The 7,936-nt window shown below is 33.8% G+C and overlaps 1 non-coding gene across 1 annotated transcript; it reads right to left on the reverse strand.

Moving 5' to 3' along the window:
• Positions 1-5,047: 5,047 nt before the first annotated feature.
• On the reverse strand, positions 5,048-5,158 carry LOC144309283 (U6 spliceosomal RNA). The gene has a single exon (XR_013375337.1). It is a non-coding gene; the product is annotated as a U6 spliceosomal RNA (small nuclear RNA).
• Between the last annotated feature and the right edge of the window lie 2,778 nt (positions 5,159-7,936).

A 7,936-nucleotide genomic window follows, 5' to 3' on the forward strand; every position in this document is an offset into this window, starting at 1 on the left:
TTCTGGGTTTAGCTCTGAAATTCCTGTGTTGTAGGAAATCTCTCAGGACCAAATAAAGTAGGATGGTGAAACACTGATCTGCCTTCTGTCATTATAGATTAATATTGCCTGTTATAGAGTTTCATACAAAAGGAACCATATAATAAAATACTCTTAAACATCTCAGCATAATAATTTTAAGATTCATCCATTGTTGCATAAAATAGTAATTTATTTCTCTTTAATACTGAATAATATATTTTCCATATATACCACAATTTGTTTATCCATTTACCTGCTGATGGACATTTGAGTGGTTCTCATGTTTTAGCTATTATAAATAATGCTGTTATGAATATTCATACATAGGTCTTTCTGTGAACATATGTTTTCATTTCTCTTGAATTAAATACCTGAGCAAATACCTATCAGTAGTAATTCTGGGTCATAAAATAAGTATATGTCTAAATTTATAGGAAACTGGCAAACTATTTTCCAAAGTAATAACATTTTACATTCCTATAAGCATCACAGGAGTGTTCCAATTGTTCCACATCCTTCTTATAACTTTCTCAGTGTTTTTAATTTTTGCTATTAAAATGGTTATATGGTAAAATTTCATGATTATAGTTACATTCCCTTGATAATGATATGGAGAACTTTTCATGTACTTATCTGCCATTCAAATACATCTTTTGGATGCCTGATAAGCATCACAAACAGCACATTATAAATCCAAGTATTTGATGGCCCCCTCCAAACTTTGAAGTCATCTTTGACTCTCTCATACATCTCATAGGATGTCTAACAACAGAGTAACTTTGCCCTATATTTTAGTATATTTATAAATGAGCTCTTCTCACAACCTTCATAACAACCTACTCCAACCCACCATCATCTCTTTTTAAAAAAAGATTTTATTTATTCATTTTTTTTTAATTGGTGTTCAATTTACTAACATACAGAATAACACCCAGTGCCCGTCACCCATTCACTCCCACCCCCCGCCCTCCTCCCCTTCTACCACCCCTAGTTCGTTTCCCAGAGTTAGCAGTCTTTACGTTCTGTCTCCCTTTCTGATATTTCCCACACATTTCTTCTCCCTTCCCTTATTTTCCCTTTCACTATTATTTATATTCCCCAAATGAATGAGACCATATAATGTTTGTCCTTCTCCGACTGACTTACTTCACTCAGCATAATACCCTCCAGTTCCATCCACGTTGAAGCAAATGGTGGGTATTTGTCATTTCTAATAGCTGAGTAATATTCCATTGTATACATAAACCACATCTTCTTTATCCATTCATCTTTCGTTGGACACCGAGGCTCCTTCCACAGTTTGGCTATCGTGGCCATTGCTGCTAGAAACATCGGGGTGCAGGTGTCCCGGCGTTTCATTGCATTTGTATCTTTGGGGTAAATCCCCAACGATTTTATTTATTCATGAGAGACACACAGAGAGAGGCAGAGACAAAGGTAGAGGGAGAAGCAGGCTTCCCCCAAGGAGCCTGATGTGGGACTCAATCCTGGACCCTGGGATCAGGCCTTGAGCTGAAGGTAGACACTCAACACTGAGCCACCCAAGTGTCCCACACACCATCATCTCTTACCTGGACTAATGAAATCGCTTCTTAACTAGTCCCTCTGCTTCCACTCTTTTTCAGTTATCACTTTATTCTTCACACAGAAGCCAAAGTGATGCTTATAAAATATACATCAGATCATGCATTCAACACTTGAAGAATCCTGATGGCCCCTGGTCTATAAAATAATCCATATAAGGCTATATCATTTTACCCCTCTGCTACCATCCTAACTTCTTTTCCTTCTTCATTCCAGCTACAATGACTTCCTGGTTATTCCTTAAACATGCCAAGGGGGCACCTGCTTCAGGACATTTGCATTGGTTTTTCCTCTGCTTGACATCTTTTCCCTATTTATGTGTCTTGTTTGCTCACTTCTTGTGGATGTCAGCTCCAATGCCTTCTTGATATAGAGATAATTTTTTACCACCCTATATAAAATCACTCCCATCACTCTTTTTTTTAGAAAATTTTATTTATTTATTCATGAGGGACACAGAGACAGAGAAGAGAGGCAGAGACACAGGCAGAGGGAGAAGCAGGCTCCATGCAGGGATCCTGATGCGGGACTCGATTCCGGGTCTCCAGGATCACGCCCTGGGCTGAAGGCGGCGCTAAACCGCTGAGCCACGGGGGCTGCCCCCCTGTCACTCTTTATTCCTTTCTCCCTATTCTATTTTTCCTTATACTACTTATCTCCACTTAGCTTTTATAGATTTATTTTTAATCTATTGTCTCCCTTCTCTATAAATTTTACTCTTCAAGAGAGTCTCAATTTCTCATATTGGTATCTTAGTGCCTAAACTGTGCTTGGTATTATGATAAAACTCAATAAACTTGTTGAACAAATAATTGTGAATTATTTCTCCATGTCCACCAAATCTACCTCCTAGATCCCATATTAAGTTATTTATAGGGAAGAATTTTACTTCATTCTTTTCATAGTACCTTGTATGAGGTACAGACTAAGCACTCAAAGATCCTTGTTGATTAGTTTCTGCATAATTGAATGCCACTCAGTTAGCCTAGTTGAGATTCAAATTAGCCAGGAAATGTTGATGTCCAATATTATCTTGAATTGATATTATAGGAATAACTATTACACTTGATAAATGGTAAAAATAGATGATTTTTTTTTTAGGTTCAACTAATACTGCACTTGGTACATAGAAATAATTTTCAATGTTTTTGCATGGCATTTAATACTGACTAACTGATTTTTAGGGATTAAGTAACTCTCCCAAAATCATTGGTCTAGGACATTATAGAACTAGAATTTTAATTCCTTAGCTCATGGTTCCAAATTTTGTGCTTGACCTTCCTATCATTGTTTCTCCTCCCATCAAATGCTCCCAAATTATTGCCTCCATTCTCCACAATCTTTCATTCTTTAATCCATGCCACAACCTGAGAAGTGTGAAATTAATGACACTGTAGCTGATCTCTTCACTTTCATAGAAATTTAACCCTTTGTTGGCTTATTGTTACACTAACCTAAGTCAAGGGTAAATAACCACTGCTGCTATGCAGTAACCTCATAGAAAAAAATTGACATCCTGTTAACAGACGTCTCTGGCTACCTAATGAAATAAGAAATTACTGTGAGAATTTTAGATACTGGGAACAGATCAGACAAGGAGCATTATGTTGTGTTTAGGCATTTTTGAAGGCCCCTGGCATACATCCCCCTAGGCAGCTGCTGATTGTGCCTACTTCAAGAGTAAGCTATAAGTGTACATATACATACATGTTGATACACTACACTTACACCAGAAAGTGTAGATGAGAATTTCTTTTTGCTTACTCTTACTTAGCAGTCCTCTGACAGCTATATTTTCTATTAACCTAAGAGACACTGGAAATAAATGTCAGGGATGAGAATTAGTATAAAAATTACTATTTTTCTTGATTTTCATCTGTAAATGGGGTGAGGTGAATTAAATACATAAACTTTAAACCATATAATTTTTACTTATTCTTGCCATCTGAACATGCATTAACCTTTTATCAAATAGTTTCTACATACAATGTACTATGTTAAGCACTGCAAGAAAACCCTGCATACTACACAATTCTAGCTCTCAGAGATTTATGTAATCTGCTGGAGAATACAGAAATTTCCAAAAGAACTTACAGGGAAGTAAATAGTATGGTTATTTCTAGTTTCAAGTTTAGTTCACCCATTCAACAGTAAGTACCAACTATGTGCCAGGCATTATGCTGGGAACTAGGGGTTAAATGATGAAGATAACCTATCACAATCCCTATGTCATGGTATACACAGAATAGTAGGGAAGATACAGACATAAAGGAAATAATTATTTACAAAATGGAAATTTTTCAACTGTAAATATATGGTATGAAAATAAGACAATAAGAAGATTTTACTTAGCTCAGGGAAGACTTCACTGATAGGAAGATAATTGAGCTATTATCTGAAGAGAGAATAGGAATTAACCAAGTGAAAAAGGGAGAGAATAATGTTCCAGGCCCTCTGGGAAGAGGGAACAAGAAAGAAACTGAAAAAAGACCTGTATAGCAAGACAAGATAAGGCATATACCTGATGAATCTAGAGAGGGGTTAGATGAAGTCGGACTCATGTAAATTACTATTTAACAAATATTGTATTATATTTTAGTATAACATAAATATAATTTATACAAAATAAATGTAATTAAATATCATATTACATTACCAAGATTTAAATGCGAAGATTTAGAGATCATGAGATAAAGATTTAGAGATCATGAGATAAATTCAAATTGGGAATTAAATATGAAAATCATTCTGGAAATAAATTGTATGATTTTAATGTGTTGAGATCATTTGTGTTTCTGGGAAAAGACCTGAGGAAAATGTGATCAAATACCATCTACATTAAATTTTCTTAAGTCATCAGACCACTTTGACTTTTAAATAAAGAGATGCAAATTCCTTCCTAAGATACAAACTTCCGTTATTCTTCATTTAGAGTTAAAAATTTCTACTGTATTTAAGATTTCAAGGAATATGTTTTAATAATCTGGATAATGCAACAACTACATGTTGTTCTAAATGTTAACTCCGTCACTAAGAGGTCCTTTTATATCTTTCAAAATTGGAAATTCAATTCAAATTCAAACCCATGGTGCACACTTAAAGGGCTGCTTCAACCCAGGCAAAGCTGTATATTTTTTCCATTATATTCATAGCAAAATATCACAGACATTTAACAGAAGTAGACCATATAGCCATGCTCTTCTTATGCACATCTCTAACAAGGAACTATGTAGGTGAAATATCTCCACCAGAAATTATAGCCTTAAGGAAGAAAATTTTGCTTCTTGATTCCTAGACTAGAGAACAAGAAAACAAGAGTAAGCACAAAAGTCTCTTCTTAATTAAACAGTGCAATGTCTTTATTAAATATGTACTTAATCTATGACCAATAGTTCTACTTTCAAAATTTCATAAAATATTAAGGTACTTTTTAAATTATTTTAAAAAATTTTTATATGGAATGCTTCACAAATTTGTATATCATCCTCGCACAGGGTTCATGCTAATCTTTGTATTGTTCCAGTTGTAGTGTATGTGCTGCTGAAGTGAGCACAAAAGTATGTTTTTAAAAATGAAATTTCACTAGCCCAAGAAGCATTTCAACATGATATTTTTAAAGGAATTCTTGAATAATGGCTATCACATTCCTCAGGCTTTTCTTTTTTCCTTCTCCATGTACATTGTCCTCAAAATGCTTATGAGATTTTGGAAACTTCAGGGATCAAAGAGATTCAATTTTGCCAATTCCAAAATTTTAGTTTAACAAGTACATCTCCATTCAATATTCTTGAAACTGTTCTACAGTAAGCAGCACTTGAAGGCTAATCTGATTATGTAGCTTAGCTCACTGTAGTTGTAATACTTCATTTTTTTCAATGCAATGGTCAAATTCAGGGCCATTCCTTCCCATAACTAAAACGGAGCCTGCTATTAAATATGAGCTATATTACTGATTTAATATATATTATTGCTATGGTTATTATCACCATTACATATGACATTTTGAATTTTCTTTTTTTAAGCAACTTTTCACATGCTTTGACTTCTAAAATATTAGTTCATTAATGTCATGGTAATTGAAAATATCTCTGTATTAGTCAGTTTGGGATGCTATAGCAAAATAGCATAGACTGAGTGGCTTTTAAACAACAGTAATATATGTCTCACAATTCTAGATGCTCAAACACTGATAATCATTTTGTACCATGGTCAGGTTCTATTGAGAGCCCTCTTCTGAGATGCAGACTGCTGAAATCTTGTTGTCACATGGTGGAAAGGGAGAGACCTCTCTAGGATCTTTTTTTAATCAGGGCACTAATCTCACTTATGAGAGTTTTTATCCTCATGACCCAATCACCTCCCAAAGGTCTCACATCCTAGTACTACCACAATGAGGGTTAGGGTTTCAACAAATGAATTTTGAGGGAACACAAACATTCAGTTCATAGTAATCTACAAAGTAGGAAGTGATTTAATTTACAATGATTTTTCTGAAATTAGAATAGAATGTGTTTTCTGACATCAGAATTTATAAAATGTCTTGTGTATATAATTTATTACATTTATTAACTAAATTTACTAAAATTCTAAGAAGCTACACTCCATTATAATTCAAGTACGTTTTATTTCCAGCATTTATTTTGTTTATCATTGAAACCTGTGTGCATGTTTTAAATTTTGGCATATTTGAGTACCATGCAGAAATCACCTGCTGTATTTCATTATTTAGTATTCTAGTATCATTAATGAATCCAAACTTCTTCTGGAAAGCCTTAGGTTCACATGATGTTAAGGTTGGCATCATCCAAACAATATAAATTTAGTATGTGCATTAAAACAAATAGAATATCTTTAGAGGAAAACGCTGAATACAGTCATTTGCTGTCTGAAGAAAACTGTAAGCAGTAACACTAAAGATAAGTAAGATGATAGCAGTAGAAAATTAGATATGAGTTTATGATGTGATAAAAATAATAGAAAAGTGGGATGCCTGGGTGGCTCAGTGGTTGAGAGTCTGCCTTCTGCTCAGGGCGTGATCCTGGGGTCCTGGGATTGAGTACCACATCAGGCTCCCCAGAGAGAGATGCTTCTCCCTCTGCCTGTGTCTCTGCCTCTCTGTGTCTCTCATGAATAAATGAATAAAATCTTAAAAAAAATAGAAAAGTAAATTCTCCCCCTGACAAGTTAACATAAGGAATATGTTGAAGAGAGACTATGACATAGTTTCATCAAGCAATAAATGAGATATTCAGTACTATAAAACGTGAAGAGAACTCTGATAGTCTTTACTTGAAAAATAATTCCTTGGACAATTAAATCAGCCTTTGGTATCACAAGTATAGAAACATATTCATAATGAGAACTGGTGGACTTCTGAAGTTGTCAAAATTTTTAAATGCATAATTTATGGAGCTTCGCTGTGATGCAACCCTTTATTTGTGTGAATTTGAATACATTTCATAATTCTAAGAATATTTAGTTACCAGATTTATCAACAAGAAAAAGTCCTTTTTCATCCATTGCTTTTCTGTAGCCAAAATATATGAAGAAACAGAGGTATTGGTAAACAAAGACTCATAGCTGTCCTCTATTACACTAATCCCAAAAAGTTGGATTATATTTTATAGACTCCTTACTTCCATTAATAATTCTATTAGGGGTATAAAATCCATAAATTTACCTAAATCTTAACAAATATATTTAGTTACCAGAATATTTAGACCAGATTTATCAACAAGAAAAAGTCCTTTTTCATTCATTGCTTTTCTGTAGCCAAAATATATGAAGGAACAGAGGTATTGGTAAACAAAGACTCATAGCTGTCCTCTATTACACTAATCCCAAAAAGTTGGATTATATTTTATAGACTCCTTACTTCCATTAATAATTCTATTAGGGGTATAAAATCTATAAATTTACCTAAATCTTAACAAATATATCTATATTATTATGCTATATGTTGGGTAATAAAAGTTCTCAACTATATATACACTACAGTATAGGTGTTACTGGCACACCTCGGGATGATGTGCATTCATTAGTCATATAGTTAATATATCAATATAAATATACTGATATATTACATTCTATATATGTGGGTTACATATATACATAGATTACATAGATTACAGTAAAGTTAACAATATTACAATGGCTGCAACTATTCTATTGCTGCTTACACAATTGTTATTTCATTTAATTTGTACGATGACTCTGGTAATTTTTTGTATTCCATTTTCCAGATGAGGAACTTGAGACATAGCATGGCTAAGTACTCTACAGCCACAGAACTGATTAATATCTTAACAAGAATCTGAAAGAGAGCCAATCT

This window comes from Canis aureus, chromosome X, assembly GCF_053574225.1.
Source record: "Canis aureus isolate CA01 chromosome X, VMU_Caureus_v.1.0, whole genome shotgun sequence".
Classification (NCBI taxonomy): Eukaryota; Metazoa; Chordata; class Mammalia; order Carnivora; family Canidae; genus Canis; species Canis aureus.